At 43.8% G+C, this 23,383-nt stretch overlaps 1 long non-coding RNA gene across 1 annotated transcript; it reads left to right on the top strand.

Moving 5' to 3' along the window:
- The first annotated feature begins 4,110 nt into the window (after positions 1–4,110).
- Positions 4,111–19,514, top strand: LOC129525736 (uncharacterized). Its single transcript, XR_008670192.2, has 3 exons — positions 4,111–5,589; positions 5,886–6,037; positions 17,132–19,514. It is a non-coding gene; the product is annotated as an uncharacterized lncRNA (long non-coding RNA).
- Positions 19,515–23,383: the final 3,869 nt, after the last annotated feature.

Here is a 23,383-nt window from a genome sequence, read left to right as displayed (position 1 = left end):
TGTTTTACTCACTCCTCAACTCCCCACTTGGATTACTCCTCTTCTTAGATTACTCTTCCAATGCCAACTCAGACTGCCTCCCCAAGAGGCAGCTCCCTGGTGAGTAACACTCTTGGGGTGGGGGAGAGTATGTCGGAAGTGATCAAAGACTTGCAAATGAAGTGCATACCACTCAGAGGAGGAGGCGTTGGCCACAGGTGCCAAATGCAGACCACAGCAAGCTGGCAAGCTCCGGTTTAGGTTGCTGCTACAACGTGGGCTGGGCACATCCCTGTGTAACAATGCTGGGTATGTAGAAATGACTCTTATTTTTCTCATGACACGACTTAACCACACATTATGTGTGGGTTCCCAAAGTATAGGCATTGAACCTATGATTTATGTGTGGGTGGGCATGTCTGTCTTCTAAAAAAACTATTAAATTAATCTTAAAAAAAAAGATGGATTGACAACACTGAAGACAACACTCCACTGAGTACTAGAGAAAGACACGATGTAGAAAATGGTGATGCCAACATTAACACAAATCTGCCTCCGTGGAAATGACTGGCATTTCAACCAGACACTATATTCTTTCCAAGAAAGGCCACAAATAGGAGGAAGAGAGAGAGAGAGAGAAAAAACATTCTATCTTTGATATTACTAAACCAGTCAGATTTTAATAGCACAACCAGAGATCTGCTAAAAAGGTATTTACTTTTTTTTCCCTTTATGAGTCCTCGCTGGGAGGGGTAGGATATGTGTCCTTGCTGGGAGGGGTAGGAAAGGTCATTTTATTATATTGTCTTTGGAATTCCAAGATGACAGTGATAATGGTGGAGTCTCTTGCAGCTGAGTGTTTAGTACCAGCCCTGGAAGAACGATGGAATCAGTAAAACGAGATCAGAGTCTCACTAGCCACGGTCAACATGAATTATCCAGGTAACAATGTTAGGCTGCTCACTACAAGAGTGAAGTTACTTCATGGCACAAGTGTAGGGGATTAGCAGATATTATTTGTTGGTCTGTGTGCTAAGAAAAAGAGAGAGAGAGTGAAGGATGGTGAGAGAAGGAAGGAGAATTTTCTGCTCTTTGGAATTGCTGGGCTCCCTGTGAATAGGAATGGCACCAGTGGAATGGAGGTTGGCTGGGTCAAGGGGAACTCAGCCACACAGAGAAAGAGAACAGTTAGCTTATGTCTAGTTACACACTTTGAGTCAATAACTTATGCAACTCTATGCACTCCGTCATAATATCTGCATGCTGTTCAATAAATATCATCAATATTATGATTACTGGTTTGTGTGACCATGTGGTTAATGTTGATCATACCAACAAGACTGTAAGTTCCCTGAGGGCAGGGGTATATCTGCCTTTCTCTTCCTATATCCTCAGTGCCCAGTATTTGCCTGCTGCAGAGTAAAGAGCCCCAAAATATAAGTTGAATGAACAAATGAATACATGAATGAATTTATGCAAATTCATGTTGTGGACCCATGTTTGCATATTTGTACCATTTGATGACATGAGCAGGGCAGAGTGTGCTGCTGTAATCCAGCACAGCAAGCAGAACTACAAAAGGTGCCTCTCTTTGGTTGGCCAAGTGCTGGAGTTTGTAAAATCAAATGTGGGTGTGAGGTAAGGGTACCTGGCATGAAGACCCTTGGGGTACTCTGAACCCCAGGGTGTGGTCTAGATGTTACCACAGCTTTGTTGCACCCGCCTCAGATCAGTGCTTGTCTCTCTTGGACCTTAACATCCTCATCTATAACATGATGGAATAACACTTCTTTTTCCTTGCAGTTCTTAAATTCTAACATTTTAGGAAGATATCTGGACCCTGAAATCTTGTCAGGAACACCCATGGTAAGATCTCTGACTATAAAGTAGAAAACAATTAAGTTTTCAGATATATATGCATAAAATACAGCTTTATTTTAATAAAACCTTAAATGTAGGGGGACCTTCTTGCCAGATCCAGGCCAACTAATGGCTTTCCTTCAGCTTTTCCCATACTCAGAAGTCAGGTGTCCAGGCCTCTGTGAAAAGCACATAAATATTGTCAACCAGGGCTGGCCCTTTGCTTCAATCTCCAGCTATCACAGGGAGTCAGTCTGATAAACATTAGCAGTTAGAATGGAAGGAGGCACAGCCTCCTAGACTTTTACAGATTTTTTTGGACAAGTAGCAGAGTCACAGAAAACCTAGAATTAGGTAAGAAAGCAGAACTCCTCCAGAGAATTCAGAGAGAGCTACAACTGAGAGCTTTTAAACAATCACTGTGTAGGAACAGAAGAAAGGAAATCCACAATTCAAGAAAATAAGCAGACATTTTTTTTCCTCAAAAAAAATTTTTAAGATGAATGTTAGGCACTGATTTTAGCCCTCTGTTCCATCCCTCAAGATGTCACTTGAAAAAGCAAAAGGTTTTATCCACAAAACCACCAGCGAGTAAACAGCCTTCACATTCTTAGCCTCGTACACACAGAGTAAGATATTTACTCTCTGATAAACAGCAATTGTAAATAAATTTCATTTAATCTCTAAAAGCCACAATAAAAATCTTTAACCTCCGAGGTAGAGTTTATAGTTGCGTCTGCATGCCCTGCCAGCCCCAGAAAACACAAGGTCTTGAATAAACTACTATACCAGGAGGCACGTTTTCTCGCTCATGCATCTTACATTGACCTTCTTTAAAACAAAAATATGTACAAGGAGGAGGAAAGGGGAAAACCCAACCCCTCCCACCCCATTCTCTGTACAAATCGGCCAATAAATCTAACGAAAAGACACAAGAGAAAAAGGACAGAAGCCAACAGGTGGAACAAGGCTTTTTGTTTCCTTAGAAATGCTCAGACACTTGATCTGTGCTCCTCAGTCTATTTGTCTCAGGGTGTCTTTAATGATGTTTTTATTACCCTGATGATGATGATCAAGAATAATGATAACACTTCTACTCTGTGATTCCACAGCATCTCTAGCTGACGGTTTCTCCACGCGTTTCAGACACAGTGATCTGTTCTGTTTCGCTCAATCCCAGGGAGGCATACAGCATCCCTGATCAGCAACCTTGATTTTACAGATGGGGAAATTGAGGCACGGGGCACCCCACAACTCAACAGTCTCTACGACCAGAGGAATCCCTGAGACTGGAAAAGTTTCTGGATCGTCTTGTGGCAGAGTTCTCTTGCTCTCCCTTCTTGCCTGCCATGCCGCTCCTCCTCGGAGAGTCTGGGCTGGGGTGGTAAGGATCGGGGTGCCTCCCCTTCACAGCGAGGCACGCCAGGGCAGTGTGTGGGAAGTCCACACGCACACACAGACCCACGGGCACACTGGCACACACAAAGCTCGATGCAATCTCTGCAGTCACTCGGCGGAGCCCTGGCCGGCCCTTGCTCAGCCTGAGAATGCACAACTCGGAGGCTGCAAGGCCTCCCTGGGCTCTGGGTTGGGGTTTCCCTGAACGAAGGCTCTGCCCTTCTCTCCCTCTTTTCCAGGCTTCCCTCTCTCGCGCTCCCTCTCTCTCTCTCTTTTCCCTCCCACCCTCACACCCTCCTCCCAGCCCTCTCCATCCACCCCTTCTCCCCCACCAACCCAGAGGCACAGATCGTGTTACTGGGGTTCCCTCGAAAGAGGGGCCATCCCCAGTCCTGGATGCCTTGAAAGACTTCCAGGGGCAACGCAGGAGCTCCAATCGCAGGACCCCAGCGCTCCTCCAGAGCAGCGCAGGAATGAGACCCCCACTTCCAGGCACAGGCGAACAAGCCTGCCACCGAAGAAGGAATTGTTAGGGCTCTTACCTTTTTTATGAGGAGAAATTCTGGAGAATCATTTCAGAAACTGAGGGGGGAAAGTGAATGAAGACAAAAAAGACCCTTTTCCTGCAATCCCTGGCCTCCTGGTATCAAGACACCAGGACAACATCAAAGCAACTTAGGGGGAACACTTTAGGGGCCTATTGTCTGCTCTGGTCTGATCTGTTTTTCTTCTGACTCCCCCTCTTGCTGCGGTGACACTTGGTACGGCCCAGGCATTCATGCCAAGTAGCTTTCACACATGGAAGCTTGTCTCAAGCAATTGCTGACAAGCCACAAACAAGACATTCTCCCTCCCTTCTCTGCGCCCCCCCACTCCTCCCCCCTCCACCTTTTCCTCCTCCCCTCTTGTCTCCCCTCCTCCTTTCTTCTGAATGCAAACTAAAACTCTCCAGTGACAGGCAGGCTCGCAGGCTTGGCCTAGCTGCGCACGCAGGCACACACAGGCACACACACACACACACACACACACACACACACTCTCCCTCTCCCTCTCTCTCTCTCTCTCTCTCTCTCTCTCTCTCTCTCTCTCTCTCTCTCTCTCTCTCTCAAGCAGCTCAGCTAGTTGCTGCTGCACTGGTGGAGTTAAGAGACAGGAAAAAGCCCAGGCTGAGTTGGGGGCAGGGAGAAAAAGAGAGGGAGAGCGAGAGCAGAGAGCTGCCTCCTGTGTCCTGGTAAAATGGCAGAAGAGAGGTGAGTCCTTTGGAAGAAAAGCAGTGGCCACACACGTGTGCACACATACACAGACTCAGGCCATCTCAGCGCCAGGAAAAGTGAAATAAATGACCCGACAAAGGAAAAAGCAAAGTCCCATTAGCTGGAGATTGGGGGAGTAGGGAGATACGAGGGTGAGTGGCCCCAGGACTGGGGTTTCTGTTGAGTGGTTAGGTGATTTTTCTTCTTTACAAAGAGAAAAATTTGTTTCCTAAGGATCTAGCCTTCTTTCACTGCATAATTGAGCATGGACTTGAGCTACTAGTTAAAATAAAATCATGAAATGTGTAAATGTGTGAGTAAACTTAACTGTGGGTTCAACTTGTACCCAAGATATTTTTAAAGTGAAGCTTTTTTTATTTTTTTATTTTTATTTTTTAGCAGAAACCCTAGAGAGCAGTAGCAAGGAGAGTAGTAACAAGTAGTGTAAACTAGGAGAGCTGTGAAGTGTGATGCTAAAGTTACTGATTGACAGGCTGCTGGAATTTATGGAGGGTGGGCCTGAGAGTTGGAGGAGGGGAGGGTGAGTGTGCTGTTTTCTAGGAATAAGAGGGGAATGAGGTAGGATAATGAATATGGCAAGAAACAAGCAGGAATTTGATTGGTGTGGAGGGAGGAGGTGGGGGCTGTAAAGGAGTGGAGAGAGAGAGAGAGAGAGAGAGAGAAACAACACTGCATTAAAAAAAGAAGAAAGATGGAAGCCCAGAAAGATTGAAACATGCAGAGTAAATGAGATGGTAAAAGAAGGCATAAAATGTGAGCAAAAAGGAGCACAAAGGATGTGCAAATTTGCAGATGGCATGAAATCAGGAGGGCCAATTGAGATCAGGAAGAAGAATGACAGGATGATTATATGACATTCATATTTTTAGATACTGTGGACTCACAGACCTAACAAGGTCTCCTCTGCCTAGGCCAGAAGAGTTACCCCTATACAACAGGATCTGAATGGAAGCTTAGCTCCTAACTGCTGCTGAATCAGATCTGTACTTTTTCATGAAGATTGTTTAGACTCTATTCCTCAGAATCTTCCTTTACAAAATGGAAATTATGAGAACACACATCACTCATTCCTTTACAGGTATGCAGTAAAGAATAAATTATGACTTCTTTCATACTTAACACTAGCTAAATGAGGTGTCACTACCTAAAACTCACCACATCAAAGACACAGACTTGTTCCTGTTATTTTCCCCCTTAATTTGCTCCTCCATTATCCCTGATCCCTGAACTGTCTGTCCCGACTCCCATTAATGATGATGATGTGGTAATAATAATAATAATAATAACCTTTTTTAAGTATTTACTTGATTCTTAGCATTTTCCCACTCATTTGTATCATGAAGTAATTTCTGTTATGATCATTTCCATTTACAGATGATAGAAAAACGAGGCACAGAGAGGTTAAGCAACTTGTCTGAGGTCACACAGCAAGGCAGAGGTAGAGCTGAAATCCAACTGAGGCCTGTGTGATTCTAAAGCCCCAGCGTTTACCTGCCATATTATGCCTTCTCACTGGAGTAGTCCAGGTACTACATGGCACTTCAAGTCCAGTCAGCCATATAAGTACACTGTTTTTTCTGTACCCCAGGGTTGGGTTTGGATCCTTTCATTTTGAGCCAGGGGAACTTCTGACCTCCCCTTAATAGGCTACTGACTCACTGTCCACTTCTAAGTGGTGGTGACTCACTATACACAATGAGGCCTCCTAGGCAAGAATTGCATAAAGGGTCGACTTAACCTTCAATGACTGCACTATTTTCAGATTGCTAGGCAATGGAGAAAGGCAGCTAAGACCAGAAAAGCTTCCCTTTCTTAAGTATAAAAATTTTTTTTTAATAAAAAAGCAAACTAAAAAGGCCCATAGATATTGATGATAATGATGATGACAACAACTAACATTCATTAAGCATTTCCATATATTAAACAACCCCATACAGTGTAAACTATCAGTGTGTCTATTTTCTAGATGAAGGAGCTGAGGCACAGAAGTGAAGGAACGTGTTAAGGTAATCCAGCCAGGAAGTAGTGGCTGAGATATGGCCCCAGGTGGTCTGCCTTTCTAGAGACCAGGATCCCCACCACTATGCTGTACTGCTAAGGCAGCAAAAAGACTTGTTCCAATTGTTAGAGTGAAAATACAAATGCTCAGTGAGAGAAAGAAGAAAGAGGCAATCATGATCCTAACACTTTCACATGCATTTTTAAATCTCATGATATCTCCTATAAGTAGCTAAAGAAGAAGAAAGCATGTGCCCAGGCCCCCAAACAACCTTTAATTTTCCAATTCCTCCACTTGGCAGAGGACAGAGAATGCCAGGCCTCCAGGCCAGAACATGTTGGTAAGAACACCAGGTCAGACTATCTTGCCTCCAGCACTGATGGCTTCCACCTGCCAACTCCAAAGAGAAAAAAGAAATTCCAAGTGGATAAGTGAACAAGGTCAATGCATGAGCATTTCTAAGTTTATTTTACAAGACTTATGAAAGCTAAGCATGGAGTATAGATGAAAATGTCCTAGATTCTTAGGCAGAAGAACTGTGAGCACGAGCCTTGCTATCTGAACCCTATTTCCTCAATTATAAAATAAGCTAATGACATTAGCTCTAAAACTCTTCCCAGTTCTGAAATGCTATCATGCTAATAGTTATCTGGTTGATGAGGAAAAGACTAGAAGCCAGACTGGGCGCAGTGGCTCACGCCTGTAATTCCAGCACTTTGGGAGGCCAAGGTGGGCAGATCACGAGGTCAGGAGATGGAGACCATCCTGGCTAACACGGTGAAACCCCGTCTCTACTAAAAATACAAAAAAATTAGCCGGGCGTGGTGGCAGGCACCTGTAGTCCCAGCTGCTGGGGAGGCTGAGGCAGGAGAATGGTGTGAACCCAGGAGGCGGAGCTTGCAGTGAGCTGAGATCACACCATTGCACTCCAGCCTGGGTGACAGAGCAAGACTCTGTCTCAAAAAAAAAAAAAAAAAAAAGCCTAGAAGCCAAGGTGACTGATGAGGTGTGTTTGGTACGTATGTGTGTAAATGCACTGGAGGGGGTTTAAGGAATGGAACAAGAATTAGACCCTATCTGGGCTGTTCTACCCAGATTGCAACACACCTCTTCCAAAATGCCTTCTACATAATATCCATTTTTCACTTTATTTTGTTTCACTGCTACAGCTCCCACCAATTACAAATTCACTTGCTTTATTAATAATCTTTTAAAAATGTAAACACCTCTAGAAGGGATAAGGGAAGTCAGCCTTTCCTACTTTAGCATGAATTATTTCATTAGCCTACTTTTCTACAAATTCCTATATCATATCAAACAGCCATTTAGAGTAGAGGGAGAAGAGGAAAAAAATAGTAGGAGCAGGTAGATAGTTTTGTAACTTAGAAGACTCCTTGGTGTACGGCAGGCCTGATTTGGGGGCTGTACAGGGCAGTAGAAAGAGAAGGGACACTAGGAAACAAGACAAGCTGTAGGAGGTGAGAAGATGTGAAAAGCAAAGACTTTCAAAACTTTTATCTAGCCCAGCCCAGAATGAATTGAAGGAGCTTCATAATTCTCCACATTCCCTCTCCCTTTTCCTGCATCTGGCACAGGCTCGTAATAGGTTCCTATGGGTTCCCTATGGGACTTAAGGTTCATTCAAAACATGGGAGAAATGCTCAGATTTCTAAACAACCAACTTACAAAATAACCTTACAAACTACAGCCCATTCATAATTTGACATCTACCTACAGGTATATATTTAACTGTGGAAAAGAATGTAGGAATAGGACAAATGAGACTTCTCCTCCACATTTCTGGAAAGGTGAATTATCTGACATAAAGGAGAGAATCAAGCAGAAAATCAAGAAACAGATTTCAAGATTTACCAGATAAAGGAGCAATTTAGAGGCTGGCAAGATTAGAACTCGCCTAATCTGAAAATAGCTACCTCTTACTAATAATAACTGTAGAAAAACATAGCACTCCCCAGTGATTAAAAGCCAAGGTAAAATGGCTGGGTTTTGGAATTAAAAGATCCAGGTTCTGATATTAGTGTGCTTACAAGCTAAATGACCTTGACCAAGTCTTTTAACTTTTCTGAGACAGTTTCCAATGAGTTACTATGTAAATGAGCTTTACAAGCAGTAAAGTGCTATACAAATTTTAGCTAGTAATATATAATAATATTTAGTAAGAATAACAGCGCTATGTGCTAGGCATGTGCCTTACATGCATTATCTCATTTAATCCTTGCAATTCACCCTATAAGGGGAGTACTACTATTGGGAGTACTACTAGTGGTGTTTATGTACTTGGTCTCTAGAGCCAGACAGACATGACATTGAGTTACAGGCTCTGCTACTCTGTGACTTTGGACAAGTTACTCAACCTTTCTGAGCTTCAATTTCTTCATCTGTAAAATGAGGATATTAATAGTACTTTCCTCATGGGATTATTTTGAGGACAAAATGAGATAATGAATGCATGTGACATAATTAGCATAGTGCCCAGTACATAAAAAGTAATGAACAAATGTTAGATGTTATATTTGTTCTCATTTTACAGGCTTGCTGAGATAAAGTACTTTGTCCAGGGTGACACAGTTCATAACTATAAGGGTCTCAAACCTGGTTCTGTTTGACCCAAAGCCCCTGTTATTTCAGCTGTTTCATATTGTCTATCTTGCTATGGATTTTTCTGACCCACAAATAATTGAAGGGACATACTAATTATCATCATTTGTTTTGCCCTTATTAGGTTCCCATTTGAACAGTTAGTCTGTAAACAAACACTCAAGGAAAATATTGTCTACACAGGGCACCTTAGAGAAATGATGTTAATATTTAAAAATACTATTTGAGGCTGGGTGTGTGGCTCACACCTGTAATCCCAGCACTTTGGGAGGCTGAGATGGGAGGATTCCTTGAGGCCAGGAGTTTGAGACCACTGTGGCCAACATAGTGAGAGCATATCTGTTAAAAAAAAAAATAAAAAATACTGCGTCAGCGTAGTGCAGGAAGTTAAATAAAAAGCTCAAAAATTAAAAAATGGAAAAAATAAAAATACTATTTGAAAAGACCCCTCAAGGTGGCCTATGGTAGAGTTCAAGCATCTCAGAAAAGCACAGTGACAAATTCATAATTTAGAACTTAAAAATTATGCATTTAAATTTCATCTTTTTCTCTTCTCAGCTAAGCTTCAGGTCAATAGAGAACATTAAGTGGCCAAAAGCTCCAGTATAGAGGAAAGAACAAGGCATCTGGGTAATCCACAAACTGAAATATGTAATATAAGATGGGTAGAAAATTGAGAACTATAGTTTATATAAGCAAAAATAAGGGAACACAACTAACTTATAAATATGTGTTAACAAGAGATTCACATTATTGAACTCTGGTGAGAGGTGGCATCACTGTAGTGAGGAACAGAAATTCCCCTATCCTTCAGAATAAATGAACGCAGTTTCTTTGTTCTTTTTAAACAATAATAAATCAGAAGGATGGACTCACATATGGGTAGGTTGACAGGATGACCATTCTGGAATTGGCCAACAGACTAAATGCCCAAGATCTTAACACATTTTTTAAAAGCACAGCTATTTTTTTTTTCTGGACCACTTTCTGAAAAAACTCTAATTGTTGCAGAAGACCTAAGAAGGATCCTGATTAACTGATAAAGGAGAGTCAAAGAAATTTGCTTGAGTTCATATGCATTTGATTCGTATTTGTAATTGTTATTTAAATGCATTAACTAATGATAAATTGGAGTTCTGTGCATTTCATGTAGAGATGCGGCACATATGTGTGTGAACACTCACACAGTGTTCCTCTTGTGAACACTGTGAATCCTCAGGTACTCCTCTTGCAGAAGGAGCAGCCAGGATTGTACCTTATTAGAACCCCAGATATGAAAGTCTTAGAATGTCTATTATGAACATGGTATATGTGTAATAATACAACAGACATTTCATTAGGACAGAAAAGCCACTTTGTCCTGTCCCAAACTCCTTCTAATGAAGATGTGGAAAGGAGCTTAGAACACTCTGAAAAAGGCCTTATGAATTGATATGAGCCAAAGCAAGGAAGGCACAAACTAGAACAAGTTGCATTTGCTGTGGGCTATGTTTGTAACGCCCCTTCCCTGAAATATGCTTCTGCCTGAAGCTTGCAGCTCATCAGAGCAGAAAGAGGCAGCAGAGATACCAGTGGGAGCAACTGATTTTGGTAAACAATGAACCAACTTCTCCCCCAGGGGAGCAGATCAGAGGAGATGTAATAAACTATGGAGAGAAACTCTCCAGCCATTTGCAGTGACTCATTCGCCAGAAAGAGACTGCCTCTTCTGATTGACCTTGGCTGCTGCAATGGTGTTGAACATGAGCTTACGCTGGCCTTGGTTAATGGGCAGAGAGTTTCAGGTATGACCTGGGGCACTCAGCTGTTCTCAGGGCTGCTTAGATGCCTGCAGAGGCAACAGCTACCTAGGCCACTAGCCACAGCTAAGTAGATTCTCTGCTGAAACTAATCTTGAATTCAGTTTGGACTGATTCTGAGAGGGCTATGTATAAAAGGATTTCTCACCAGCTGGGCTCCAGAGTTCGAGTTGTTCTGCCCTACAGAGCTGGATGGAGATAATTGCTCTGAAACTATTATAGTTGCATTCATAGTACATCTGGATCTGAGGTTGTTTGACCTCTGAAAACCTAAAATGGAAATAATGCAATTATCTGAGCTAAAGACAATTTAATAAAAAGCAGTACTGAAGCCAGGAAAAGGAAATTTATCTTTTATACCATGTCTTTTGCCTAGCAATGGAATGTGTACCTTTCATAAAGATGAAAGATGCATGAAAGGCTGAATAGAAGGTAGTGTTTTTCATTCAGTTCAATAAGTGTTTGCTATTACCTATTACGTGCAAAAGACTGTGCTAGGTCTGGGGACACCAAAATGAGGAAGACTTTTTCCCTGTTCTAAAGGAGCATTCCATCTAGATAGTAGAAAAGAGAAAGATGTACACTAGTAACCATGACACAGCCATCATGAAATAAATGAAGCCAGCAAGTATTATAGGCATTTTGAAGTGTCTGCACAACACATTCCCTCTGTTTTTGGAAAATAATCCCTAGACTACCTGTTCAGTTAAGCTTCTGCACTTATATTTATACTGTATGACCAGTTTCCCTGGCCAATCAGATTCTCTTTCCCATAAATTTATGTATTTATTTATTTTGAGACAGAGTCTAGCTCTGTCTCTCAGGCTGGAGTACAGTGGTGCGATCTCAGCTCACTGTAACCTCCGCCTCCGTGTTCAAGCGATTCTCCTGCCTCAGCCCCCGAGTAGTTGAAATTACAGGCACACATCATCATGCCTGGCTAATTTTTGAATTTTTAGTAGAGACGGGCTTTCACCATGTTGACCAGGCTGGTATCGAACTCCTAACCTCAGGAGATCTACCCACCTCGGCCTCCCTAAGTGCTGGGATTACAGGCATGAGTCACGGTGCCTGGCCTTCTCCCAGATATTTAAAAGTAGGGTTCACGGAATCTAGTTGATCTCTATTAGTTCTTGAACTGATAAAACTGATGAGGAAAAAAAAAAAAGAAATAGACCCACTCAGAGACAAAGAGATAAGAATCCATGTGGCCCAAGCCAGAGAGAGAAAGAGAGAGAGAGAGAGAGAGACAGAATGAAGCCTGAAGCCCTGGTGGAGGTTTCCTGAATTTAGGCACACTAAGATGTTCCTAGTTCTAAATAATTCCCCTTTCTCCCTCCCCCTAGACTGGTTCTAATGGATTCCTTTTGCTTGCACCAATAGAATGAAAGCGAAGCTTGGTGCTTCAACCCAACCCTTCTCAGTTGCCAAGCACTGTGCTAGTTCTGGATGAACAGCAGTAAATTGAACACGCAAGGAGTTTGAGGCTTCATAGGAATTTTGGTATGGGGGACACCCAGTGTTTAGTATATACTATAAAGAAGTGCTGAGAGGACTCTGAGGAGGCAACAACTTTTAATTCTTCAGGGGGATTTTAACAGGTGTGGTGGGATCATGCATCTCAAGAAGAGGAAAAGGCGCTTCTCACTGAAAAGGGGCGGAGGTTATATTAAGATGTTACTTCTACGCTTCATTGCCCCTCTAATCTTCAACCTGGCTCCAGAATGGCAAGCTAGTTTGCTCCCTGTGACCCACAGGCCAAATCCAGCCTGCCACCTGTTTTTACACAGTACAGCAAGCTCAGAATGGTTATTACATTTTTAAATAGTGGTTGGAAAAAAATTAAAAGAATATTTCATGGCACCTGACAATTATAGGAAATTCAAATATCAATCTCCATAAAGTTGTATTGGGGTTGGGCATGGTGGCTGACACCTGTAATCCCAACGTTTTGGTAGGCAGAGGTGGGAGGATCACTTGAAGCTAGGAGTTCAAGACCAGCCTGGGCAACATAGTAAGACCTCATTTCTACAAAAAAATTAAAAATTAGCCAGGCATGGTGGTGCATGCCTGTAGTCCCAGCTACTCAGGAGGCTGAGGCAAGAGGATGGTTTGAGCCCAGGAGTTCCAGGTTACAGAGAGCTATCATTGCACGACTGTACTCGAGCTTGGACAACAGAGCAAGACCCTGTCTCAAAAAAAAAAAAAAAGTTTTATTGGAACATGGCCACTCTCATTTATTCACATATTGTCTATGGTTGCTTTTGCACTACAACCGCAGCATTAAGTAGCTGCAACGGAGACCGTATGGTCTGCAAAGCTTAAACTGTTTTTGTCTGGTCCTTCACATAAAAAAGGTTGCTGACCTGGCTGGGCTCAGTGGCTCACACCTGTTATCCCAGCACTTTGAGAGGCCGAGGCAGGTGGATCACCTGAGGTCAGGAGTTCGAGACCAGCCTGGCCAACATGGTGAAACCCCGTCTCTACTAAAAGTACAAAAAATTTGCCAGGCGTGGTGGTGGGTGCCTGTAATCCCAGCTACTCAGGAGGCTGAGGCAGGAGAATTGCTTGAACCCGGGAGATGGAGGTTGCAGTGAGTCGAGATCGCACCATTGCACTCCAGCCTGGGTGACAAGAGTGAAACTCAGTCTCAAAAAGAAAAAAAGGTTGCTGACCCATCCACCCATTCAGAGGTTTCCTCTGAACATTTGGGAGGTGGAGATGCAACCTTAGAAGAAATATAATAGAAACAAAACCATGTATCAATAAGTACTTTGTAAGATTATTTTAAGAATCATCCATAATATTTGCTGGGCACGGTGGCTCACGCCTGTAATCCCAGCACTTTGGGAGGCCGAGGCAGGTGGATCACCTGAGGTCGGGAGTTCGAGACCAGCCTGACCAACATGGAGAAATCCCGTCTCTACTAAAAATACAAAATTAGCTGGGCATGGTGGCACATGCCTGTAATCCCAGCTACTAGGGAGGCTGAGGCAGGAGAATCGCTTGAACCTGGGAGGTGGAGGTTGCAGTGAGCCGAGATCGCGCCACTACACTGCAGCCTGGGCAACAAGAGTGAAACTCCATCTCAAAAAAAAAAAAAAAAAAAATCATCCACAATATTTGTCAAATGAATAAAGACATGTAAAATAGTGTATATGTTTTGGATCTCATAGAATGTATATATAGTTATACATATATCTAGTCTGAAAAGTATGCAATAAGCTATCAATATGGATTATTTCTTTTTTTTTTTTTTTTTTTTGAGATGGAGTCTCATTCAGTCACCCAGGCTGGAGTGCAATGACAGTCTTGGCTCACTGCAACCTCCACCTCCCAGGTTCAAGCGATTCTCCTGCCTCAGCCTCCCAGGTAGCTAGGACTACAGGCGCATGCCGCCATGCCCGGCTAATTTTTGTATTTTTAGTAGAGACAGGGTTTTGCCATGTTGGTCAGGCTGGTCTTGAACTCCTGACCTCAAGTGATCCACCGGCCTCAGCCTCCCAAAGTGCTGTGGTTACAGGCATGAGCCACCACGCCTGGCCAATATGGGTTATTTCTGACATGTGGATCTTGGAGAATTTTAGTTATTAAAAAATAATATAAATAATAACCACTTTATATGGACTGCTTACTATGTGCAGAGCACTGTTTTCATTGCCTTATGTATATAGCATCTTATTTAAATTTCCCAAGAACTCTAGATGTTAGAACTATCATTGCTCTCTTTTAACAAATAACAAAACTGAGGCCCAGAAGAGTTAAATAAGACCACCCAGTGAGTATTAGAAGAACCAGAAAGTAAACATAGACAGTCTGCTGTGCTTTTAAGTGACTGAATATAGGGCATGGGTCAGTAACTATTAATATAGGGTATGGGTCAGTAACCATTTTATGTGCTTCCTCTGTTTCTAGTGCACCACACTTGGACTTTTTATGTTATGCATTTCTTGTTAGAATTTTTAAACACTGGTTACTTTTGTAATCAGGAAAAAATATACTTAAAAATATGTATAAAGTACCTAATATGGTTACTGGCACACAGTGAAGGTGGTGATAATGAGAAAGAGGAGGAGGAGGAGGAGGATGACAGCTTACATTTGTTGACTTCTTCCTATGATCCAGATTTTGGCACAATGTACCAGGCACCTTACATGCTAGTTTAATTGAGGAGGCATTAGATAAATTATTATTGTTGTTATTATTCCTGTCACTATCAGGTGTTTCTTAGAGCCCCAGAGATAGGCTGGGGCTGTGTGGGTCTGGGATGGAGCATGTCATCTCAAGTCTCTAGCCCAAGGGTTAGGAAGAAGTTGTTCCTAATACTTCCAGCCCTCCCTTGCAATTTCAGGTGGTCAGAATATGACTGGGTGAACCAGATGACGGCGGGCTTGAGTGACACAGAGTTCTAAATCCGGTTCCAGAACGTATTAGCTCTGTGGCCTTGCTGTAGTTCTTACATTGTCACAGTTGGATATATTTATCCCATTTTCCCAATCCCACCTTGCCTAGCAGGGCAACAGGTATTCAAGACCACTGGAAGGCCCTGCTGTCCCACTGGCAGGCCTCCCATAGCCTAAGAGCCTCTCATGAAACATTCATTTCCTTGGGTTAAAGCTCTGCCAGGGAGAGGTGACATATTAAGCCACTGACACCGTGGCAATTTAATTTCATGGAATCACAAGATGTTAGAGCTGGGAGTCACCTAGCATCTAAAGCCTCATTATTCCTGCATCTAAAACTATCTTTTCCTTTTTCCATCTACAGTGGGAGAGGTGTCCCCGCTCCTGTCTAAGCGAATCCTTCTCCTTGCACTGTGGATCCCACCTGCCATTATTTCCTCTCTTTCCCACACTGGCACCACTGCGCGCCTCTCTCCATCAGTATTTAAATAAGCTCATACACTCAGCTGTCTCTTAACTTCTCAGTCAAGCTTCTTTTTTTCTTTTCTTTTTTTTTTTTTTTTGAGACAGATTCTTGGTCTGTCGCCCAGGCTGGAGTGCAGTGGTGCAATGTTGGCTCACTGCAACCTCCCCCTCCTGGATTCAAGTGGTTCTCCTGCCTCAGCCTCCCAAGTAGCTGCGACTACAGGTGCCCGCCACCATGCCCAGCTAATTTTTTTGTATTTTTAGGAGAGATGAGGTTTCACCATGTTGGCCAGGCTGCTCTTGGACTCCTGACCTTGTGATCTACCCGCCTCGGCCTCCCAAAGTGCTGGGGTTACAGGCATAAGCCACCACGTTCGGCCTCAGTCAAGCTTCTCTGAGATTTGCCTGTAAACTTTGAGGGGCAAATGGGAGAGCTCTGGGTATTTAGGACAAGCCTATGTTTAGGGGAGCCTGGGTCGCTTGGAGGAGGAAGAGTGAGTGACACAGAAGTTGGTTGAGAAATGAAGGAGGGAAAGTGGAAGGTTCCTGTGGACAATCTACTGTCTTCCTAATTTTACCTAAAACCAATACTAAGTTTTCACAACAATTAATAAATTATACTGGGTTTGAGTACCTGCTCTGAGTATGCTAGCTAGGTCCTGTGGGAGATACAGCCCAGTACCTACAACATAACTGCCTTTGATATGTTCACAGCTGCATCTGGATACTCAGTTACAGTATCAGCACAGGGCAGTGCATGATTAAGGCTAAACGAATGGTACAGGTTAGTGGTTCCCAAACAAGAAGCATCAGCGAGAGTCATTTGGGAACTTGTTAGCAAGGTAAATTCTCAGGCCCTGGCCCAGACCTACTGAATCAGAAACTCTGAGAGTCGTGGAAACCTGTGTTTTCAAATGCCCCCTGAGTGATTCTGATGCATGCTAGGGTTTGAGAACTGCTGGTACAGGCAATAAGAACCACTGTAGGCTGGAGTTTCAGGTCAGACTTATAGGGCATTTGGCACTTAAATTTGATTCTAATCAGTGGAGTAGAGCAAAGGGTAGAGAGTGATCCAGAAAGAGTAAACCAGATGAACAAATGTATAGATATTGGGTTGCATAAGCTAGAGAAAAGGTGGAGGGAGGGTGCTGAGTGGGGCAGAAAGAGGAGCGGCCTGGCCTGGTTGACGTGGAGATGCCTGCAGAGGATGATGGTGAGGGCAGGAAGCCTTGACTACTAGCTATCATCTGGGGAAATAGAAACCTCTTCTGTGTCTCTCTATAGAGAGGGCTCCACCTACCACATCTAAGTTCTTTCTTTCCTTTACCTTCACAGGCATTCTCTTCCAGCCTCTCATCTCCAGAGGTGAGGATCACCCCTCTCCTTTGACGTTCACAGCTCTGATCCAGGATGGCATTTCTTTTCCTGCCTCCCCCGTCAGTACTTCCTCCTTCTTCCTCTGAATCCACCCCCTCACTACTGCTGCAGATGAAAAATTATAAACCACTCTTGAAAAACTGTTCCTAGAGAGGCTACACGATTTGAACAAGTTCCTATTCAAAGCGGCAGGGGAGCGACACCTGCCTCTTAAATTCTGACAGCGTATACCAGGGATTCATTAGGCAGGAACAGAGGATGGTTTTTGGAGCGGGCTTTCTACTGTGCCTCGACAGTTAAGTTACACAGGGACCTTGCAGAAGGCTCAATGTGTTATGATTGGAAGCAGCTCTCTGTGGGAAGTCCCTTCCAAAGCCCAGAGGAATCCTTTAAGGTGGTGCAGACTTGTTTCCCAGTGGGATCTTCTCTGAAGACAGAGCCTCCAAATGCACGTTTAGGCTCTGATGTTTAGAGCACCTTATTCCCGAGAGGCAGCCTGGTGTTGTGGGATGTGCAGCAGGTGATGAATGTACTGGAAGAAGGGATTATTTTTTCTCCTAAAGGTTTTTATTGGAAGACCAAGGTGTTAAGCCTGAGCTCTTCTATTTGCTAGCCAGATGATTTTGCCTCATTGAGCTGACTTCTCTTGGTTGCTCTATCTGTAAAATGGGGCTAGTAAGGCCAACTTGCAGAGGCACTGTGAGGATCAAATGAGCGGTCAAAGTGCACTGTAAGTTACGCAGTCCTGCACAACACTGCCGTTACTGCAATAGTCTCTAAGTTGGTCTATCTGTTCCCCTGTCCTCTCCCTCCTCCATTAGGCCTTGTCCAGTGCTGTGAACTGGTTTTCCCAAAATATGATTTTAATTAAATGGCAGGGTAATATTCAAGATATTATTAATATTTCCCACCTCTGCTTCATCTCCCAACATTCCTTTTCATCTTTCATCCTATATCCACCAGGTAATATGAGGGACAAAGCAAAGAGACAAGTGCTTGTGAATACAGGGGTTCCAGCCCTTCACCACTTCCAGACCAGGAAAGATCTTGCAACCCTCACGAGGAGCTGTGGCTCCAAACCCTTGTGGAGCAGACCTACAGGATGAGGATGTCCCAGGGGCATGAGGGGGAAAGTGGTCAGGGACCAGCTCCCTTCCCCAGTGCCTGCTAAGCCCCCCAGAACCTGGTCTTCACCCTGAGCATGGGGGACTGGACCATCCTTACTGAGGTGTTGCTTTCACCAGAGACTGGAGGGAAGGTTGGAAATAAAGTTCCATGTCAGTTCTTGGATATTTTAGTTTGAGGCTTGACATTTGAAAGGCTGTTACTGACCATGTTGCTTCTGTAATCAAAAGGCCTTAGCAACTCCTTACAGTCTTCAAATTCAAGTCCATATGTTATCCTGTCATCTTAGCTTCCTACAACCTAATCAGCCCTCCCTGCCACCTAATCAGCCCTCCCTGCCCCAGCCAATCCATCAGATTTCCCAGTCTCTTCTTCCAGCCCATTCCTGGCTCCGAAGCTCCAGCTGGGTCTATCCCACTCCCCACTAGGATCTCTGCCATGGAGTCCCACAGCTTCCTCAACTCATTATCTCCTCACCTCCTTTACTTCCTGTAGTTCCTCTCACTGATAACAGCCTCACAAGAGACACACTTAGAGGAGCAGAACCTGGGAGTCATTCCAGTCCTCCCTCCACATTTCTCCCTACATCTAATCAATCCTAACATCCGGTAGAGCCTACTTACTCAATATTTCTGGATTCTGTTTCTTTCTCTGTATTCTCACCCCTACTGTTTTAGTTCTGGCCTCATTATTTTTCATTCTGACTTTGGCTCCTGCCTCTTTCATTACCATCTCCTTGCCTCCCTCCTCCACGCTGCAGAGGTAGCAGAGTATAAGGGTTAAGAGTTTGGCCCAGGAGACAGAGCATCTTTCTGCTCCTTACTACTCAACTGACTTGGGGCAACAGTGCATGCATCTCTCTGGAGATGATAGACATTATTGTGAGGCTCGATGTTTAAATCATAGTTGGCCCTAAATAGTGTAAATAATATAAGACAATGTTACTATTTATTATCTTTCTAAAATGCAAATGTAATATGTCCTTTCATATGAAATCTTTCAGTGATTGCCCTGTCCTCTGAATAAAGCCCAAATTTCATAGAACGTACTCAACGTGCCTTTATGATCTGATCTCTACCCGTCTAACTACCTCATTTCCCCTCACTCTCCAGTGGCCTTTGTACCCCTTCCTCCAATGTGCATCCTAAAGGGCCTTTGCAGCCCTTTGTGCTTGCAGTGCCATGGCTCCCTCCTCAACCACTGAGCCCCCAGCTCATTCCCGGGGAGAACCTTCTGCATGCAACTTTACACCTACCTTGGCTGATACACTTATCACACTGTAATAGACGTTTTTCTTTATGAGTTTGCCTCCCCCATTAAACTACAAACTGTTGGAGGGAAAGAATGATGATGCGTTCATCTTTCAAGCACATAACAAATATTTCAAAAAAAAAAGTTTGTTCAGTGCATTGATGAATCAATAATATAACAGCCATATTCATCCCTGCTTCTGTAAACTTCCTCCTAGTGTCTTCTTGCTTGGGATGCCATCCTTCACTCCCATCTGTTTAGCTAATACCACACCTTCAAGGTCTGAATCAAGTCCCACAACCCTCAAAAAGCCATACCAGACTACTCAACCAGGCAACTCTGATAATGCTCACCCCAAGCAAGCTCTGTGGCCTCATAAAGCATGATCACGTTCTGCTCTGTATTGGAGCTATTCTCATACAGATTGACACCAACATCAATGAAGCATAGGTTCCTTGATGGAAGGGAACCCATCCCAAGCTCCCTGTTTCTTATGGCCTTCGGTGCAGTGGGTGCTTAGTGTCTTTTAGATAATGAGTCAGTAAATGAATATATGTGAGCATGAACAAATGAATTGAGGTCTCCCTTGTCTTAACTTACTGTAGCAGTTACCTGTTTTGCACACTTTGAGATGTGATCATATATGATCTTGCTTTATGATTTAACATATTCTCTCTGCAAGAGTTAGGGCTGCCGTGTATGGTTTTTCTTTTTCCCACAACCCCAGTGACAGGGCTGAAAAAAAAATAGAAGTTTTGTGACTACTTCTTAAGGAATTGAACCAGGTCCTCTGACTAGAAATGGAAATAAACTGTAAAGAAGAAGAAACTGGTCTGGTATATTACAACAGGTTCCACTCAGTGTATGTGCTTCTGCAAGGCACTGTTTTTCTCCTGTTCAAGTCTGTTTCTCTAGCCTGCAGCTAAACATTACAAGCAACTCAGCTCCCACTACTCTCATCCTATTCAATGCCAATAGCAGTTTTCCTGAGGATCTTTCTTCAGTTAAAGCCTGCAATTGCCTGCTCCTATTCTAAGTTGATCCTGAGGACAAACTTTTGGCTTTATCATCAACTAGCAGACCTAGTAAGATCAGAATAATTTTTTTTTTTCAATGACAACAACAGCCAGCACTTAGTGAGAGCTTACAATGTGGTAGGTGATGAGCTAACTGCTTAAAAATATTTAATAACAATACCTGTTTACATTTTATTATAAGAGACTTGAGGCCGGGTGCAGTGGCTCACGTGTGTAATCCCAGCACTTTGGGAAGCCGAGGGGGGAAGATCACTTGAGGTCAGGAGTTCGAAACTAGCCTGGCCAACATGGTGAAACCCCGTCTCTATTAAAAACACAAAAATTAGCCAGGCATGGTGGCACATGCCTGTAGTCCCAGCTACTCGGGAGCCTGAGGCACGAGAATCGCTTGAACTCAGGAGGTGGAGGTTGCAGTGAGCCGAGATCACACCAGTGCACTCCAGCCTAGAGGGAGGTGGCTGAGCAAGACTATGTCTCAAAGAGAGAGAGAGAGAGAGAGAGCGAGAGAGAGAGAGGGAGAGAGATTGAGATTTGAATAGTTCAGAAGTATATAGAAAAAAACATGAAATTCTCACCATTTTTTCTGGATTTAGTCAATTAACCCTTATAACAATAGTGAACTGACATATAGTCAGGCACTATTTTATGCATTTCACATACATTAACTTGTTTGAAGCCCCACAAAAGGTTAACTTGTTTTAACCCCACAAAAAGGTTAACTTGTTTTAGCCTTTTGAGGTAGGTGTTCTGTTATCAACCCCATTTCACAGACAAGGAAACTGAGGCACAGAGAGGCATAGAAAGATTCACTACCCTGCCAAAGTGGCAGCGATGGAAGCCACTGAGCCCAGATTCAAATCCAGGGAGTCTGGCTCCAGCATCCATGTTCCTTATCATGATTTTACTGCCTTTGGAGTAGTAATAAGCTTATTCTCATTTTATAGATTTATTTATTCATTCAGCAAATATGTATTGCCAGGTGCAATACGAGGCTCCAGGGCTCTTGTAGAGAATAAGGCAGACTTCATGGAGCTCCTATTCTAGATAAGGAAACACTGGCCCCGGGAGTTAAGTATTTGTTGAGCAAGGGTTTTTTAGCCTATAAACAGCTCTGGGACCCTTGGGTCTGACTCTCAGGCTAATGGTCTTAATCCTAGGCCGTACTGCTTCCCTGAAGAGAGTCCTATATTACAGGTCCAGGAAGACTTTGTAAGGATTCCTGCAGGTGGGCAGCCTGTGGTGACCTGAAGCACGCCACAGCAATGACCAATGTCATTCTCTCACCTTTCCTTCTCTGCTGTCCCCTCTCCCTTCTTCTCCTTATCACTTTCATGTGCCTTCAAGTGTACAAGGGTAGAATCTGACGGGGGCACTCAGGGCCAGAGAGATTGCTGCGAAGAAAAAGCCCACCCCCACCGCTCTCTCCAAGCATTGCCTCAGCCATCTTTAAACTACCTGAACTTTTAAAAATGTTGCCAGAAAAAAACTATTTAACAATCCTTTCTTCACGCTTTCCAATTATCTTTCTCTTCTTACCTCCCCCCAAAATTCAAGGCCTTCTACAATCCTCGTAAGAGGAAAGTTCTGTCCTGCCCCAGTCTCTCATATCATGTCCTCCTCTGGACTGAGTGGGCTCCCTTGTACTTCCTGCCTTTTCGAGAAGGTAAGTTGCCCTGCTTCTCTAAGGGTGCAGCCTAGAGTTGTTTTTCAAACTCATACCCTTTGGTTGCTTATCTTATTTTACTTTTTTTTTTTTTTGAGACAGGATCTTGCTCTGTCACTCAGGCTGTAATGCAACTTGTAGCTCACTGTAACCATGAATTTCCGGCCTCAAGCAATCCTCCCGCTTCTAGTGACCCTCCCACTTCAGCCTCCCAGAGTGCTGGGATTACAGGCATGGGCCACCATGTCCTGCCCTTTGGTTGCTTTAGATCCTCTCCAAGTTCTTGTTATCACACTTCACTTGTGAGGCATAAAACTCAGCATGGTCTATGTTCGGAAACAGTCAGGACTATTACTAAGATCAGGCCAACTTCTGAGCAGGGCTTGTGGTGAATACACTCTGGGGCTGGGTGGGCTGGTGGTTCTGGGAAGATCCCAGCCCAGTGCTGAGGTCTGAGAACTTAAAGAGGTGGTAGGGATGGGAGTCCCACAAAGGATGTTTCAGGGAGGCTGAGGGTCAGCTTCTTCCCTCTTTGCAGTCCTGGGCCTGGGAATGCAAGAACCCTTTTCAAGCTTTCACAGATGTCTGAAGGAACTGGGGAAGGAGAGGAGGGCTTGGCTATGTCACTCTCAGTGAAATGTTCCCTACCACATGCGTGTGAGGCTTCCCATCACTCAGGCTTCAGGGAGCTCTCTAAAGACCCCTGGTGGCTCTAAGTGAAGTCCCCATAGGATTGATCAAATGCGGGAACAAATTGGGGGTTTGGGAGGTGTAGTAAAGAGAATCTGCACCTTCTCCCTGTGCCATATTGCTCGGCTTTCTCCTATCTCTGGAACAGCTACTTTTCAGGGATATAGGGAAAAAGCAACAAGCCCATTTTTAACTTTATTCCATGTTCCCTCCCAAAAAAACGGCTTGTACAGGTGGTTGAATTGGGGGAGTTACGCTAAGAAGTAGGATTGGGACATTTGGGGTCTGTGAAGGCTGAAAGAAGGAAGAAGGAGAAGCCAATCCATGGTTACTTTATCGGATCGTCACTGTGGGCAACCAGAGCTCAGTCCTACTTAGAAGGCTATGAAGCCCCTGTAGAATGCATCTCAGACTTGGCAGCCTGCAGGGTGGAAGAGGGAAGTA

Source organism: Gorilla gorilla, chromosome 1, assembly GCF_029281585.2.
Source record: "Gorilla gorilla gorilla isolate KB3781 chromosome 1, NHGRI_mGorGor1-v2.1_pri, whole genome shotgun sequence".
Classification (NCBI taxonomy): domain Eukaryota; kingdom Metazoa; phylum Chordata; class Mammalia; order Primates; family Hominidae; genus Gorilla; species Gorilla gorilla.
Note: the sequence above shows the minus strand (reverse complement) of the source record. Positions and strands in the feature narration are given on the sequence as shown.